Below are 19,304 nucleotides of genomic sequence, written 5' to 3'. Positions count from 1 at the left end.
CCGTGTTTTCGTAGCTACTGCCTTCTGCAAACTTTTTCAGCTTGATGTAGAAGTATACTTTCGATATGTCCTTTTCTAGTACCCATGCCTCTTATAGGGCTGTTTTGAAAGAAGTCACATGCTGACAGTCTTTCACAACAATATCAAATAGTTCAGAAAAATTAAAGACAGACGAAACCACCTTCAGTAATTCGAGACGGAATACACATTAGCGTTGTTCATTCCAAAGCGAAGTGATGGCGCAAGCAGACAATTTTGATAGCTAAGTCTTAAGGTTCTTGCCCAGGGAAAATAAAGCGGAATGCAAAGTAATCGTGCCTGTCTACAAAACCAGCTAGCGTGGCTGGCAGCGTGAGCGAGTGCCTGCAGTAGAATAAGTATAGAAAAAAAATATAAAGTACACGAGGAACTTGCCTTTACAAAGCCGTAATCTTATCTGTGGGGTTAAACTGTCAAATGTTCTTTGCTACGTTACTGTAGCGACAGAAAAAGTGCTCATGATCAATTTGTGAAGCATTCTCAAGAAAAATTCCTTCCTAAGCTTGGTGCCTAAATCTGGACGACTTCCTCAACAGAAATTCATTTTGGTTACTACTAACTAGCGCAGAACTGCTAACTATAGCAGGTAGATAATGACGCACTTGCGTGATGATTAATTTGTATCCTGCAATCATCCAGCAATAAAGACGAGGTAGAGAAGGCCTAAAGATTATTATTTCGTTACTAGTTGTCCATACGTTGCAGAACTGAAAGGAAGCGGAGGATTGAGTCTGTAACTTGCGTTCATGGCATAACTAAAATGCACGAAAAAGGATAGAAATATTTAAAATCAGAAACTGAGGCACAGATATTCAGGTAAAATAAAGAACCAAATGGCAAAGTTTAAAACTCATTTCCCGGTAATGCAGGAGTAATGCTAAGCAATGCTAATTCCCGGTAATGCTAAGCAATTTTGAGATATTTTGTTTTGAGTGTCAGTTTTTCTAGTGAGCCCTCTTGCAAGAGTTGTAAAGCTCCTAGCGGATGTTCTATTTATGACGTTTTGATAAATATGAGTGGAAAGACGTTCTTCCCAAGAATTTTTTTAATTTATTTAGATCTACGAGGCGTAAAGGAAAGCTATTTTTATATTTAGTCTCTATCGCTGGCTATGCACTTTGTGCGACATGGTTAAAAGTTTGTTTGGCTATTTGGCGCGTTTCAGCGCATGAAATGAGCGCGAGACAAGGCTGATCTAAACAAAGAAGTTCAACGCTCCTCCTACTCGCAATGTTCCCGCCTTTTGAGTTATTCTGCGCTAGCTTTGGACGTTATTGTTGTTACTTTCTTATCCTTCCATTTCACACACAACAGAGGAAACTCAGAATAATTAAAAGAGGAGTTGCACCAGTGGCAGAAAAAGTTTGGCAACTTACACTCTTTTTATAAGATATTCCAGTCTTTCTCGGTAGCAGTGCTCCCGACGTAAGTGAATTTCCGGCGGTTTCCACTACGTGACCGCCGCAAGAGAGCGCAGTGACGTGCCGCCGTGTCGTGGACTTCCACTTCGGGGCCCATCTTCCTGCTCACGCTCTGTAGTTAGATGTTATGAGGAAGAACCAGAAGTGAGCACCGTGACGGTCTCCTGTTTAAAGCCGTGGCTCTAAGTGGATATGCAAAGCAGCGCAGGAGGCTGGAGCATATTGGCAGATTTTTAAAATCATATTTGCATTTTGAATAGTGCAACGCAATATGCTTAGCTCCTATTAGAAAATTATAAGGTAGCTTTGGTCCCGTAATGAACATGAACGCAAACGCCTCCGTTTTCTTGTTTGCGTGTTATTTGGAGCAGCCTTTCTCGTGAACGCTTTTAGAACGCGTACACGCCCTAAATCACGTCGTTGGCCGGTTGCTACATGAGTAATACACGTATGTGATGTCCGAACATAAATGCAGGTAGGTGACAATAAGGGATTCTGCGGCATTGTAATCACAACAGAAGAGAATGACACTCTCAGTTCTTTGGTTTAGAGCAGCTTGGTGCAAGCATTTTTTCACTTACAAGGATTCATCAGCTTAGCCACTTTTATAATTGATAAACATGGCACTGAGAACCGTTTTCTCTAACCAAGAACAAGTGGCAATCACCTAATAAATATTACTTCGTATGTGCTCAAGGCCTAGTCAAGATGACACATAACTAAACAGTCGTGTAGTTTGCCTAGGAATGTTGTAAATATAAGGAATTGCGTGATATTCCGAACAGTGCACTTTAGGGGAGATTTTTGCGTTAGTTCTCAATGGAAGCATATGGGGTACCTTGTAGTCTTTCAATGCGTATTTTTTAGTGAAACAAACGTGTATTTTGATATTTACAGGAACAGTAAGATACTGTTTAGGTGTCTCTGAAACTGCAAACCGTATGCAATAGAGCCCCTTGAATGCATTGAGGCTCGTCATGCGCTCAATCAAAACTGATTCAGGGTCTTGACTTACGCACACTCTAATCATCTTATTTTGAGTAATAAAATTTCACAGACTACAAAAATAGCGGTAATTAAAGCCATGGCCTCTAAGCCACCTCGAGAAGCGCAGTCTACTATCTCAAACCACACCGAAACTAGAACCACAGGTTTTTTCAAAGAAAACAGTTCATTGCACATTCTGCATTAAATATAAATCAGTACAGCAACTCTGTATTCAGGGAAGTCTTGATTGAATCTGTCATGCGGCTTCATAGCGTAAAACAGGAAGCGTTCAAGATAACTTGTTGACTGTTGCTGCGCTCAGAACATGTAGGCAGTTGTACAAAACTACAGCAAATAATTTGCAAGCCTGGAAACGTGGGGAGGTCGGTGCATTTCGTCCATGAAATATATAGCTCAATATGACGTGAATAAGAAAGGTATCCACGCAGACTAAGCCCTAACGTCACAAAAGCATTATTAGAGGCAAGGTCTGATTAAAAACCGGTGGTTTTATCAGCGGCCTCAACAGCAGACGCCTTATTGAAAACTGCCAGTATCAGTGGTCGCAGAGGTACATCAGTTACTCCGATCCATAGAGGGACGCTGAGATACTGAAACAATCATCATTCAAAAGCTCAATTCACTCTGAGTCTGTGCGTCACGTGTGATTCGATGCCGCTTAATTTATATACAGCTCAACGGCTGCAGAGTGGCACGCAGTCACACTTGCCGCTGTTAAAGACGAGGTAGCATGGTCGTGCGCCGGAGAGGGAATGAAGGAGGTCCGCGACGAGTATGCGGGAAAAGGCAAGGAGAGAAAACATTATACAGCAAAATTTACATTATTTACAAGTGAGCTCGGGAACGAGACGCTCACTGCTGGAACGCTGCATGAGGACAGCTCATGAGGAGACCATTAGATGAAAAAGAGCCCTTGATGGAAAAGCCCCTCGGCCGTACCGCTGCTGAGGTTTTAAAGAGTTCCCTTTCCCTAGGTTCCCTAGATGGGGGCCGGGCCTGGCGAGAGAGGAAGTTTTCAGTGGCACCAATCACAAACACACACACACACTCCCGAGAGATCACCGCCGTCACGCGCTGGAAGAGGGGGAACGATGCCATCCACGTAGCGCAGACGCCGGAATGTCAACGAGCGGCGTTCCCGCGCATTTCATGCGTTCGAACGCGCGTTCGCACTCGTTGTAGGGGAAACGCTCGCTCAACCGGGCAGACGGACGCGGCTTCCGTGGCAATCCAGGCGCTCACCCAACGCGCGTCTCGGGGTTAGTCGGCGTTCCGCTGCAGCCATGCCGTTTTCTTCCCCACGACGAAGGCGAAACGTAACAGCGCTATGTACGAAAAGACATCGACCTTTCACATTTTCCATGTACACAGAACCTACCGATGAAATAACGACCTGCGGTTCCACCGTCTTCTTTACGGCATGAAGAAAGTAATTAAAACGCGACATTCTGACATAAAAAAGTGACGCAAGTTTTGGGCATATTTTTGTTTTACAGCCAGCCAACTTCTCCACTCCCAACGCGTTTTTGGTGCACATACCGTCGCCAGGTTTCTTTTGGGGCTAAACAAACTACCTTCACCTCCGCGCGTTGCTCTAGCTTTCCAGATTATGAAAAGGCATCCGGTTGTATAAAATGACTCCAAGTTTACCTTCGTTAGATGCTGCACTTTGATTTACAGCCACTTCGCCTGAAGTAGCTGTTTGAACACATTTTCTGCCTACACGCTGTATAAGACAACAAACGCTTACAAAAGTAAATGATGCACTACCCACTGCTATGGATCAGTGTTTACGACGCTCATGTACTTATTCGGTGTAACCGGGTTTCAATCCGGTGGCGTTTAGATCGAGGCGAAGCGCAAAAGGCACCGGTGTGCTGTGCGATATCAGTGCACGTTAAAGGTCTCTAGTCGTTTCAAATTATTCAGGAGCCCTCCACTACGGCACCTGATTCTCTCAATTCTTCTTTAACTCTCACCTTCCCTCGTTCCCTTACGGCATGAGTAATGCGTTCATCGAAAAGTGAGGCTCTTACTTCGCCATTTCTTTTCATCAGAAACCAACACCCTAACGTTGTTCGGTCTTTCCGGCAATGTTTTATATATTTGTGGCAAATGACGCAAAGAAAGAGAAGGTATTCTCAATCGCTGATTAAAGAAATATAAACAACTATTTCGTTGCGCGTTTTCTTCTTTCAAACGATGGCCTAGATAATAGAATACATGGATCCCCGTGTAGTAACCCCTTACGACGGCTGAATAATCTAGAAAAAAAATTATTCTCCGATGACGTTTCGGTCTCATAAACCGAACGATGACTGAGACGTCTATTTGAACATAAGGTCACGTGAGGCGCGGAAAAAGCTGTGATATAAACACTGATATTAACTACTGAACATAAATACGCTTGCTTCAAGAGCTAGAATTACAACAAACGACGTATTAGCAGTTATATTGCCGTTTTTACCATGCTTCACGTAACCTAAAGTCAACTACATGTCACAGCCTTCGTTCTAATGAAACTCAAACAGTGTCAAGAAGAAATACAAATATAAATTACTTATTACCTGTAGGCGTATACCACGGGGTGCTCCGTGTATAGCCATGTCGAAAGCATCGTTTTTAATATTAAAACACGCATACAAAAGTATGGCGCAAAGTAGTCTTTTATTGAGTTCGACCAGTGCTAACAATTTGTTTAAAACCAAACGCAAACATGTAAAAATAGGAGAGTAATAACTCAAGATTTCGCACATACCTGGCGTACATTGCTTTAGGCCGCCGCGGTGGCTCAGTGGTTATGGTGCTGGGCTGCTGGCCCAAAAGACGCGGCTTCGATCCCGGCCGCGGCGGCTGGAATTTCTTTGGTGGAGAAATTCTAGAGGCCCGTGTACTGTGCGATGTCAGTGCACGTTAAAGAACCCCAGGTGGTCGAAATTTCCGGAGCCCTCCACTACGGCGTCTCTCATAGCCTTAGTCGCTTTGGGACGTTAAAACCCATAAACCAAACCAAACCAAACATTGCTTTAGAATTGGCGCTATCACATTACAGAAGCTTGAATTAGGTTACTTCCCAGGAACAATATTTCCTTCAGTTTTGTTGTCACATATACTGGGTGCCATTCTCGCATCTTCTAGCGCAGATAGCTTCCAATGGGTAAACCTACCTCCAAGACCATTTTATTTTGTCCGAAAAAAAAAGTGTTCTCGGTTTCAAGAAAAGTAAGGCTGAAAATTCGTGTTCGGATACGGTTTCAGGTTCAGGTTCAGTTCCGGTTGACACACAGCTTAATTGGCCGCGACTAGGAGGTCCTGCCGAGTATTTCACAGACGTGGCCGTAGTTTTAACTGGAACGGTAAATTCAATTTACTTGTCTGCACCGCCAGCGATAGTACCGCTTTAAAATTCGAGACATTTGCAGGATATCCTTCACCTATCATTGTTCTAAAATGCCACAAAACATATTTATTTCTTTTTCTTTGACTGTTTTGGTGACTAATTAAAGTAGCAGACAACTCACTGCAGGAAAACACAAACAAATCTATCGCTGTGAGTTCTTGAGGAGCACACAACGCAGGCTTTGCAATAGTTTAAAAAAAATCAGGCTCCATATACTTTGAATTCAAGAATGAATCTGCGCAACAAGCGAAATTCTAACAAGAGTTAGCATTTCTTGACGGCCTGGAAAGTGAAGGGAGAAGTATGGGGAGAAGTACGTTTCCTTATGCTCACAAACGTAATGCTGGCAGTGCCAGAACGAAATGATTAGCCCACCCGTCAGTGCCAGACCCTGCAACACAATGAGACGTAGAGAACTAAAACGGTTCCTTCGCTAGCAGAGCAACAGCTAGTCTCAATTTTAGAATATGCTCTCGCACTGGTACTGCATTTGACAGAGAAAACGAATAGATTCATTCCATGCTACGTTCGGTGAGACCTCCGGACTGAATTTTCTCCAAGAGTAGGATATAGTCTGCCGTTGCCTTGTCCGCGTTCCTATATTCTCTGTACACTGCTAGCTTAAGTGAGAAGAACTGAAATCGAAGGAGTTTGCGTTCTGTTTCCTGCTAGTTCTTTTTCTTTTTTTATACAGCGGCATATACGAAATTGTATCCGAGAATTTTCAGGGAAGCGATTAACTTTGAAATTTTTTGTGTACTTACCTAAAGAAAACGTTTGGTAATGATGATTAGAATTATTATTCACGTGTTGACATCCGTTTTCAGTTTGAAGTAAATACACTTTCCCAGCCAGACAGAGGTCTGTCGAATGTTTGCTTTTTTTAATATATTCTTGATAAAAAGAAATGTGCATTGTATAGTATCGAATTGGAAAACAATTAAAACTGTGGTGCTTGAGCGTGAGTAAAAGTGGTTTGCAAAAAACATTATAAGATTAAACAGCAGTTCGCCTTCTTCTGAGCAAATTTGGAGGTGATACTTAAATAAGGGGATGACGTATTTATATCAATTGGTTAATTCCCTATATGCTGAATTGGTTATTCTCGACTTTACAATAATAGATGCATGTGTGTGCTCGTACCCCTCCTGGCGCCGTGGTGTAGCAGTAAAGCATTGCGCCGCTGCCTCGCAATGGCAGCGCTGTGACCAGATCCGTGTTGCTCTTCCCGAGCAACCTCTCACGACCAATGATTAATTTAACTGGTAGCTGCCGCGGCTGTTAGTTTGCTCACAACCCGATCAGCAGGTTGTGATGACGCCGAAATGCCACGTCACCTAGGTGGCGCACTTAGGTTGCCTCCCTCGAGATTTTTCGCTCATAACTCCGAAGATGATGACAAATTTTCTGCAGGTCTGGAGCTTCGATGATATTGCGTTAAATCTATTATTTTACCACGCTCTAGAGCGAGCTTGCAAAATAAAAAAAAACCCTCGGCCACACAACTGAGACCGAAGGTTTCATAATATGTGCTTCGAGTTTTTTGACGCTTTCAAGTAATACGAGGCATGTCTAGAAAACAAGGATACACCGTGTGCAACCAGGCTTCTCAAAAAGCTGGTCGACAGGTGGGAGCCCTGCCAGGTACTCTGGACCTTCAGCTTTGTTCTTTCCACAGTTTTAAGTGCCTCATGAGCTCATAGCCGAGAAGCACGCTTTACAATATGATTGTATCTAGACTCCCGCCAAATGCAGGGTGCAATTCGTGACCAACTCTGTTCATGATTGCAAGAGGTGGACTACAGCGGCCATTCACAGTTTGACCTGTGCTGTTCATGGTGATGTTAGGAATCTACAACCACTTTTGAAGTGATGTCGTGAATTCTCTGAAGGCAGAGCCGATGTTTATCACAAAAAATCACTGAAGCCCGGCTGTCGTCATTTATATCTTGGTATGCAAAATCGAAAAGAGAATTCGTTAGAAGAGGCTCGTTATGATGACGCGTATTTCATGAATCGGAACGTCATGACATCAGGCAGAGCAGTGAAGTCTGCTGCATACTCAGGAACCTTGAAAGCGGTTGCGGCAGCACATTTAAAGCAAACGAAAAAGGCGGCTGACAAGTTGAATGATTGTGTGCGGGAGTAAACAACTTTTTCCCGACAGGTATAAAAATCCACGCCAAAACTTTTTGGCTTGTCTGCAGCAACTGGTATGCTCGACCATTTTTCTCGTGGCGGCTTGTATGTTGCACAATCTAATCATTCAAAACGGGGATGTGGGAAATCTGCATTAAGATACTGATAAGTCCTGCAAACTTGGATTTCACTTCTCTGATTGCCAATGCAGCCCGTCGTGCAACAAATGCGGAGTTAGAGCGAAGAACAAAGACAAGCCCATAAAGGATGTTACGGAGACAACCGAGCTTATGAAGCTAGGTGCGAGGTGCTTTGGACCCCTCCTTTGCCTACATCGAAAGAAGCGTATCAGTTCTTGCTTGCCTAAAAGGTTCTGCACTCGTGTTCACTGATTGTTGCGCATGGCCCGGCGATGCACACGTGTACTTAGACAAATGGCTTTCTTTGAAGAACTGTGAACAATTTATTAGCGTTCTGTTCCGTGTTTGTTTTTTGCTCTGCCCTTCCACGATTGCGCTTTTCATCCTCATAGCATTTCCTTTGCCCGGAAGCTCACTAATATCTATATTTCTGGTAACCTGATGTCGCAAAACAATCCACACTAGCGGTGCTAGGAACAGATGGTTACTACTATTGAAATTAGCAGTGCAGTGTCTTGATTTTTATGAAACTGGCTTATAAATTAAACATCATTTCAAGGTTTCTGTTGTAGGATAAATGAATAAAGACATGTCACTGCCTCAAAATGGTTAATAAGAAGCGTGGAAGAGGAGTCACTTCTTGTCAAATTTCACCGACCGGAATGCTAACGAAGACATTATTTGGTTTCAACGTCAAAACACTAAACTGTTTTTGAAATCATTAGTATGTGGGCGTGGTTTGAAGGATGTGGAATATGGCTATGTACTTCTTTTATCTCTAGTGCTAAAATTCGGAATTGTGGAAATTTATGCTCAGCTGAGTGAAGAAAATTCTGTAAACATTGTCTTTAAAGAAAGTTCTCCAACGTTCATCACTGATATGGCTCGTTTTTTTTTTCTTGCTAATTACCTGTTCATGTGACTGCTTAGCGCCTAGGAAACGTTGTTTCCAGTCGCAGCTGTGTATTATGAATCATGTTGTATTAGTCGGTGTTTAGTATGATTGGGGCGCACCTCGAGCCTTTCTTTATTTTTGGCCTTGAATTGGCCAGTTATTTTTAAAAAAGCGTTCTATTGCCCATGTGCCATTTCATAGCTGTCTACTGCGCTAATGATCTTACGTGGCCGTGTCCTTCATTAGGTGTCCAGGGCAGTATCACACAGCCCCTCCATGTAACTCACATGCTAAGAAATGGATCAGTAATCCCATGAATTATGAATACTTTGCGTCGAGCCCGGTCAAAATAATTGGCTGCCAACTGACTGTGTGTAGATACTTTGTTCTCATGTCAAGAGTATTCGTGACAGCATTTGTTGCCAACGCCTAGCCGATTACTTAAAAAACCATACCTAATGCGTCATCCTCATAGGCCTCACCTTCATCCCGCGTACTAAGGAAGCGCAATTAATTTAAACTTCGGTGACAACAAGATGCATAAAACTCTCTAAATTTCTGCAGATTGCCTCTTGCCGCACATGGGATCCTTTTAGGTGATGTGTGAATTTTTCTAAAAGCCGCCAACGGCATAATTTCTCTTTGCAGGACCCTGGGGTCGGGCGGACTAATATTTTTTTATTGCGTATTGCCGACCTCTATTCCTTCTTGGGGGAATCAAGCTCCACATCAATGGAATCAGTTACTCATGATTCCTTCAGTGTCATTCCTAGCTTTATCTATAAGCAAATTGCATTTAGTTTTGGCTGGTAATGTAAGTAGTTTCGTGTTCACTGCAAGTTTACCCTAGTTAACATAAATTGCCAAAAAGACAGCCTACAAATATTACACAAATCATGCAGAGGCCAGTCCTACAGATCAAAAAATTAAAAAAATTACAATCCTCATGCGCTCTATAAAAATGAACAAGCTGCTGAAGTACTTCTAAATAAAAACAAAACCATGAAAAATGCAATAACGTAAAATTCCCAACAAAATAGCAGTCTGTACTCGTTCCATGAAAGCTGCTCGCTTTTGGTTTGTAAAGATTTCAGTGTAGTGCACAAGCTTACGTTCCCGCTGTGTGCCCAAGCGAGTGATCTCATTCGAAGAAAAGAAATCAAGCACCATTCTGGCTAAACTTCATTATAGGCGAAGAGCGACATTCTTCTAAGAAATAAATGCTCCAGAAACGTTCTCACTAATTAATGCTTTCAGTTTCCAGCAGTATCACTACGGCAACCGCTATATTCATCAAGTCAAAACAACTCATTCGTCAGAGCTTTTGATTAATAAAATCAAAATCTCCTGGTAGACAATATAAAACTCCCCTGTTTTACTGCTATTTATATTTCTATGAGCCTGGATTCATTAAGGCCAGAATGCGCGAATTAAGCCAGCTGAGCACGAGACACGTCTACCTCATTCTCCTCAACTTGCGTAGTCGGCGATGCCGACCAGCACGCAGCAGAGGCATCGCCTCTTCAAGTGCGTCACTAGTTCCCCTACGCAGCCGACGCCCACGGGGCGAGTTATAAAGAGCCGCGTGAATGGTAGGACTTCAAACGGTCACCGTGAGTCACTGCAGTGTTCGCAGAACGACAGCCGCTTACCGTGAGGCGAGCTAGGCGGTAATTGAGCTCGCTAATGTGGGCAATGATAACACAGGATCCATCGAACAGGCACAGCAGTTTTTGGAAAAACCTTCGCTTTCTGTTAGGCCGCCACAGGAGCAAATCACCAGAGCTCTAAGTGACGTGATGGCGGCGGGCGTAATAGCATGCATTAGACCGACCTTAGGAGGGCTGAACACAAAGGCGGGCTATGTGTCTGGCCTCTTCGGCGAGAAAGAGTATTCAGCAACGGTTTTTCGGGCCGTGCGTAGTACTTCCAATACCGTATTTTATTTCAATTTTGCCTTCGGCATTTCATTGAGGCAGAGACCTTAATGAGGCTGGGCAGAAAATGAGGCTCGGCAGAAAAGTGTCACGGCGTGTGGTATTAAATTCGGGAGTGATTAATGGCAGGACGCTGTCCCAGTCCTTACCCTTGCAATCAACGTACATTGACAGCGTGTTAGTGGTCGTTCGGTTTGAGCGCTCAGTTAGCTCATTCTTTTGGATATGGTAAGGCAATGAATACGGAAAAAGTGAAGTGCAGTAACGGATAAGCTGCTCCGCAACATAGGCAGTGTACTGCCGACCACGGTCCCTGATGATAACTCTTGGAGGTCCGTGGCGGAGAACTATGAATCGAAGCGTAAAAGAGGACACATGATTCGCTGAAGCCGAAGGTAGGGCTGCCTTTCACAATACCTCGTGATGTAACCAGGGCAAATAAGTATCCAATGGTCAACACCCCCCCCCCCCCCCCCCCCCCCTGGTAGATGGTAAATGGGCCCAGATCGACGTCAACTTCCTCAAACGGTACTCTGGGTGCTATGACAGTGTGAAACTGACCGGATGAAAAGCTTGCAGGCCGCCTATTTTGTTGACACTGAGCGCAGCTAGCGAAGTAACACTCAATGGTGGCTGGAATTTTCACCCAATAGAAGCGTGCCTGGGTGCGGTGGAGTGTTCGTGCCTACCCCAGAAGTCTGTATGCAGGGTCATCGTGCACGGTCTGCAAGACAGAGGCTTAGAGGCTTGTAGAAGACGAGGAGAGGAGGAGGCTGAATGCGCAGGAACCGACATGGGTCAGACACACGACATTCCACGTGCAATAGGGCCCCTCCTCGATAACTTGAGGCGCCTCACACCTGCACGGCGCGGCATCATCAAAATGTCTAGTCGCGCTGCTCCCTCTCTCTCTCGATGATTACGCGTTATTCTTTCAAATTCACGTCTGTTGTCTCAAGAATAAAATCATTCTGCTCGTAATCACCACACAGTCAGCACATCTCCTTTTATCCTGCAGCGAGGTTGAAGCCTTCGCTACAGGCTCCAAAGTAATTCCAGGAGAAAGTGGTGGCCAGTAGAATAATAGTTTTTCCCATAATAGAGCGCCACGCAAGGAGAAGTTCCTTAAGAAAGTTCTTTAAACAGGAACTTGCCGACACAAAGAAGGACGTGATTGATTTGATGCAATACAGCAGGGCAATGAACTTGGAAATTAAGGCTCTTCTTTTCACTGTTGATGCGAACACTGAAAGTACCGTACAGGCACTTGGTGCTAAACTTGGTATGGAAGTCTCTGAATTAGTCATTGATGTGGTTTATCGTGTATCCAGCAGAGATAAGACGAAATCCAACACTTTAAACGACAGCGCAACATCATACGTGAACCTAATTGAGTCTTACGGGTTCCTTAATCAAATAACACAATCAACTCGAGCTACCTCCTCCGCAGCGACGCTCATAGACCCTATCTTATGCCGTTTCGTTACCCCACCGTGTATCTCTGGTGTTATTAATGCTGATAATTCTGATCATTTTACAATATTCTTTCTAGCATTGGGCTTTCTTGTGAAAAAATAAATTAAGAAACGCGTGAAAAGAACTGTTGATCACAACCAGTTAATTTCCCCTATATGCACAAAAGATAAATGTTGCCAGCTGTAGGAATATTAATAAAGAATTTGAGCACCTCATAAATGTTATCTCATCTTGCTTTAAGAAAACAATTATTGATGTAAAATCTTATTATTCGGGCCCAATATATACTTTGGTATAGAATGAGGTCTTACCCGCGTTACAAACTAAAGATAAATGGTATAGAAAGCACAAGCTGTTCAAGACCAATCAATACTATTGAATACAATGTAAAATACATAGAAATGAAGGTCTGGCCTTACTTAGAAAAATACAAAAAGAAGTATCATACACCTTTTATAGAAAGCAACTGACATTCTCAGCATATGATGGTGACAATGGTTAACTCAGTCATTGCACTTCGAGAGAAGGATCATATACTGCCAGAAATTATCCCGAAAGCTAGAACCACAGAAAGCGTTGCGGAAGACTTTAAGCAATACTTTTTTAATATAGGCCCAACTCCTGCGAAAAACTAAGTATGCACGAAGCCCCTAACTCCGTGCTCCTCTAAATAATTCTTTTTTTTTGTTGACATTACTAATCATGAAATCATTTCTACTGTTCAACAATGACTGGTGGAAGAATACTATGTAAAGATAAGATCCCTTTACTAGTCGTTAAACAGCACATTGGGGGACTGAGCGAGCATTTAGCGAAACTATTTAATGCATCCTTCACCATGACCACATATCCACACGAGTTTAAAATAGAGCAAGTTACTCCCATATACAAGCGCGCCAGTAAGGAAGACATTCAGAACTACCGATCAGTATCAATACTTAGTGCTCTTAACACAGCATTTGAGAAGTTATTGATGAAACGTTTTACCTATTTTCTAGATAAATAGAATGTACTAGTACCTAACCAGCACGGTTTCAAGGAAAACATATCCACTTCCAAGGCAGTGCGGTATTTAATTGAATTCATCAACAAAGTATTCAATAACAAAGAGTATGCAGTTCGTATTTTTCTTGACAATAAAAATTGTTTGAAACTGCCAACCATCATATACTACTATCAAAATAACATCGATGTGGATTCAGAGGCCAAACAAAGCAGTTTTTCGAAAGCTATCCTTCTGGCCGTAAGCAATGTCATAAATCGACAAATCCGTATCAAACGATCGTTCCATCCTGTGCGACGTGCCTCCAAGCTCGGAATTGGGGACCATTACTCTTTTCTTTGTACATAAATGATCTGCAAGAAGCTCTGAATTACGCCCAAACTATTATGTAGGTTGATGATACAGCCATTCTCTTCTCTAGTCATGAACCTAATGAAGACGAAAGGCACGCTAGTAGTGATCTTTCCCTGATATGTTAGTGGTTTTTACAAAATAAATTACCAATACACACCTCAAAGACAAAATACATTGTCTTCTTCAGTCCATATAAAAATTAAAATGGCTTAAATGGGTTATGAGTAGGCGCAAACCCCTCGAACGAGTCGATCAACGGATATATCTTGGTGTAACTCTGGATTCAGCTTTCAATTTTAATCCTCACAGTATTTGCGTAAGCAGTAAAATATAGGCGGGCTAGTTCTGCCCTAATTATAGCTACAAAGTTCTTCTCACTTCGCGCATTAAAAAATTTGTATTATTGCCTTTTTAAACAAAGTATGACCTACTGTGTAGAGTCCTGGGCACTTACGTATAACGCATACTTAAATTAATTAGCAATTTCACAAAAAGAGTCATTTGTATAATAACCCATAGTGAACACACAGGTAGATCCGATCGGCTCTTTTGTGAACAAGACACTACACCATTTTTGCTATGGCCCATCAACTCTGCTGAACAATGCGCTGTATATATAAAATGTAAAAACCATATCATAAAACAAGTCTCCAACCATAAATTTCTATGTGTTTGGTTCAATAAAAACCTTTCATGGAATGTTCATGTTTTAAATGTAGTGAAAGATCTGAGTAAAACTGTTGGATGTCTTTATAAAATTACTAACTTACACCCACTTGGCTCAAAATTTCATTGCATTTCCCCTTTTTTATTCCAAAATTTCATACTGTATACCTGTTTGGGCAAGCACTGAATCTGGTAACTTTAATAGGTTGCTTGTTCCCCCAAAAAAAGCTCTAATAGCCATTGAAGGCTATTATGGGAGACCGCGATATCTACCTACAGACCCCTGATACAAAAAACATGCTATTCGACCAGTACAACAAATTGATTATTTTCTTTTACTGCAGTATGTTCACCATAACAGATTGTATGCCACTCTACCTGACAGGCCTGCCATAATGTACCATCTGAGAACGCGAAAAAAACTTGTGGCCATCACTCGGACTAACTACTGGGAACAGAAATTAACTTTCCAGGTGACATTTGTCATGAACCAAACTTCACTAGAACGGGTATTCTTGTCATCAACTAAGATATTTAAAAAATGTATAAAAATATTTGGAAGAAAATCCTGGATAGTTTTCTGGCCTATACTCGCTATAATATATGTTTTTGACTTATCATGTGATGTATTCAATTCATGCTTGTTTGTGTCATATTGTTGTTATATAATTTGGTGTCATTTATGTATTCAATGCATGCTTTTTTATTCATATTGTTATATTATTTGTAGTCAATGATCTACTCAATTCATGCTTGTTTGTGTCCTATTGTTATATTATTTAGTTTATTTGTTTGTCCTGCATAGGCGGTAAAGGTGTGTGCTGCCGCTTGTATCAGGGAGCCAAGGACTAGTCATGCGTACCGCCTTTTGCTTTGGCTTCCCCTTCCTTTTTGAAAGAAAATAAATACCAAACCAAACCTAACCAAGTTCGGCTAAATACATATTAAAATGGGTTATGACATTGGAACGCGGAATGACATTGTGCCGTATGAAGCAGGCGCTCGTCTGGGCGCCAGGCAGGACCGATAAGCATTTACATTCAAGAAAGTACTGCGGCCAAACTCACAAAGGCGGAGATGGTTCGCGAAACTGCTTACCCCTACAGGAACTTAGACAGTAGATATAAACATATGTTTGGTTTATTGTTTATGGGGGTTTCACATCCCAAAGCGACTCCAGCTATGAAAGACGCTATGGTGAAGGGCCCCGGAAATTTCGACCACCTGGGGTTCTTTAACGTGCACTGACATCGAACAGTACACGGGCCTCTAGAATTTCGCCTCCATCGAAAATCGACCCCGTGGTAGGGATGGAACCTGCGTTCTTTGGGTTAACAGCCGAGCGCCATAACCACTGAGTCACCACGGCGGAAAATATAATGTGGAATGCTTACCTGAGAGTGCCGCAAAAAAAAAGCCAGGTACAAAGTGCACAGCGCGTCGAGAATATGTGCCGTGTGGTCTAAATGAAGGCCAGGCAAAACAAGGAAGATGAGTGGAATATTCGGGTCCATAAAAATGTTTTTGGCAGCGAACCACTAGACAGACAGGAATTAAACGAGACATCTGCCTCTGTATATTTTTATCCCGAGAAAATTCTAAACAACGCCTTCGACCTCTTCATTGGAGAGATTACACGAGTGCAGTATTACGAGTCATGAGCAGCCATCAGTTGAAAAGAACAGGAAATGCTCTCCTGTACATTTTGCCCCACGCTACAGATTCTTCAAGCGAAGGGCTTCTTAACAAGTTTAGTAAACATTTTTCTTGAATACAGCGCCCACCCAAGCGCTAATACACCTTATATCTAAAAACTAAGGAAAGTTCAACGGTGCTGTTTTTGCAGCGAGAAAAGTTGCTGCATGCATCTGTCCTGTAGCCTGTGTGTTGACATCCTCTCTTTTCTCTTATTTTTTTGCCGTCCCAAGAGATATAATGTACTTATTTGTTAATATATTGTCCCTCAAAGGTCAACAACGGCATTGCATAAGGAATGGGCGGAGAAAATTGTATTATTTTGACAGCAATACAGCAATGACAGCAAATGGTTACACTTCGCTAACGCAGGAGCTGAAAGTGAAATTCTGGTGCGCGCTTTCGTGAAGATAGTGAATGCACCTAGAAGAAGCGCTTAACTTAAGCTCCAAAAGCATCCAAAAAACTTGCCATCAGAGGGCCATTTTTTTTACCAAAATTTATACGGGACATTATGATTTAGGCCTCTTGAGGTTGGAAATTAAAATCCATCTCTTAATTTCAAAGAAATAGTCACGTCTATAACAAGACAAGCTCCCAATCTTTGTGTTCTTCTTCGGGGCATGTCTACGTTTGCAGATATAACCGTAAAGGCAGAGTCAGAATAAACGAAGCAGTGACTACGCAGTTCTGACCCGCTTCCGACTATTCTAACCAAGAAGTCAGCAAAGAGTGATGCTGGTCCCGTTAAAATTTAAAATGCCGGTTAAAATTTAGATTGCTTTTTTTTTTTTGCTCCGTGTCAAGCTTTGCTTTCTCTTCGACTTGTCGATCCAAATCTTCACGCAGGCCTCGAACAAGACAGAGCTATTCGTTGCGCTTGTTCCTCAGTTCCTTCCTGCATCCGGATAACGTACGCTGAGCCGCATGCATACAAGATTGCGGAACGGGACAGATGCATACAACGTGCTGGCAGTAGTACTTTTTCTTCTGCGCCTTCAGAAAAAAAAAGGATTGCTTTTCTCGCAGCAGTCGCTTGCCTTCTCCTGTGCTTATGATCGAGCCCACCGTGTTTTTGTTCTTTCATGCCGCATGCTACCGAATATGGTAATAACCGATGCGTGCGAGTGTAAAGCCAGAGGAGAAAAAAGCGGGAATATCTTTGTATTTTTAAAGGGTGTGTGTTCGCCTGGGCCCAGCGATCAAAGATATCTGGATAAAAAGAGTTCCTCACAAAAAGAGATGTAACGGAAGCTTACAGTTGCAGTTTTAGAGGTTTACCTGGTGACAAATTCACTTGTTACGTGTATAATCGTGTGAGTGCCGAAAGCACTGGCACAATGGTTCCTTGCGAATGCGCCTGTCAAAGCCCACCACAACTGAGGGGAAAGTAAATACTGGTGAACGCAGATATTTTGGGACGAAGCCTGTTACATGCTGCCTGTAAGTTTATTTTCGTGCTCTCTGTGTCTTTAGTGATTTCTATTTTCGGTAATTTTTAGCGAGACAAGGCTTCCAACCTTGTTGGCCATATTTATTTAGATTGAAAGCTATGCGTATGCGCAATCCAGCGCGGCTCATTCCCAGTACAATTGATTTTCGTCGCCTGGAATTCTAATAGGTCAATGCGTACCCAACTTAACAAGCGACCTTCTTGCAGTTGCACGACCAACCAAAGAATTCTAACGCCAATCTTTGGCCGACGACCTGGAAAAATTGGTGGCACCTCGCAATTCAAGATATGCGGAAAGTGAACTGAATGTTTATTGGTGAGCCCCATTCATTTATCCTCCCTAAGTATGGACTATGGTATTTTTCCAGCATAGTTAACGCTGGATTGTCGAGTTTTAGCAGCCTGTACGGCACATTGCCCAGGGCCTCTCCGCGAAAGACTCCAGGTCGCGAAAAAACAACGTCGGGAAGAGAATAGTCGCATGGTGGTATGATTATTTTGTAGGGATTTATCAGCTGTTACGAAACTGGAACAGTTAGTAGGCTGAGATATGCTGTGCTAGAGCTGTTTTCGGCTAGATTAGCAGTTGCTCCACTTTCTTCTCTTCAATCATTTGGGTTTTTAAGGGATTTCGCGACGATTACTGCACTTAGTTCCGCTTCTTCTGATTTGGCACGCAGGATTATCTCGCAATTTTTTTCGACTTATACTAAAACGAAAAGAATAACTCTCTTCGTCAACAAAGTTCACAGTTATATCATAGTATAGTGTAGTGAAAATTCAGCTATATGCTCCCGTTAAATATTGCGTAATGTCGCCTAATTGAGCATTGCAGATGCTACCGATGGTACAATCAGGTAACCATTCAAATCACTCTCCCCTTAACGGATCCATGAATCCAACAGACGTATTGGCTACCATTCTCACATATATGGGCAGGTTATTTTGAGGAAAGAAGTGATCTGTTCGCTACCCAACCGGTGAAAGATTAGGAATGTTTTGCTTTATACAAAAAATGGCGAGCAAATCTCAGCAAGATTTTCTAACCCGTTCTCTGGGACTACAGTATTCTGTAAATTACTTCATGTAATTTTCCGTGCCTCGGAACCAGCGCTGTAAATTGTGTTTTCCCCAGCAGAGCTTGATTTTTGGTTGTATTTCAAACAAATTTCCCCCGGCAAGTACCCTGCCTTCTTCCCTATCAAACTGACCTTGTTCTAGACTGCAACATAGAAGCTGAGTGCTGTTTTTAAGGTTTCTTACTAGCAATCTAAAATAAATTTCACATTTTCTTATGGGTCAAGCAAACCGAACTGAGTATTTGCTGCAACATTTTCATACGAATTGAATTTTGGTTTTACAGAGCACGGAAGCTTGCTTTTGCTATCAAGCGCAATCACCGCATTTTTGTACATATTATGATGGTTTCAAGTATACAGCAACACGAAACACGAAAGTAAACAATAAATGCTTTGAATGTCCCATACATTTGGCTTTTTTGCGCTATCATGAAATATATGCTGCTGTAAACGGGATGTCTGCAAAGCATACTATTACTGTTATGCATTTCACAACTACTGTGGGAAGTGCTTTAGCTCGGAAAATAAAATTTTGGAAGCGTGTGTTGTCCTCCCTTTCCCTGAGGTGTCTTCAACGCCTAGTGACCTCTTCGTCTTTT

The sequence above is a fragment of the Amblyomma mixtum genome, chromosome 8, assembly GCF_055824585.1.
Source record: "Amblyomma mixtum isolate Tamu chromosome 8, ASM5582458v1, whole genome shotgun sequence".
Classification (NCBI taxonomy): Eukaryota; Metazoa; Arthropoda; class Arachnida; order Ixodida; family Ixodidae; genus Amblyomma; species Amblyomma mixtum.
The sequence above is the reverse complement of the archived record's forward strand: the minus strand, read 5'-3'. Positions refer to the sequence as shown.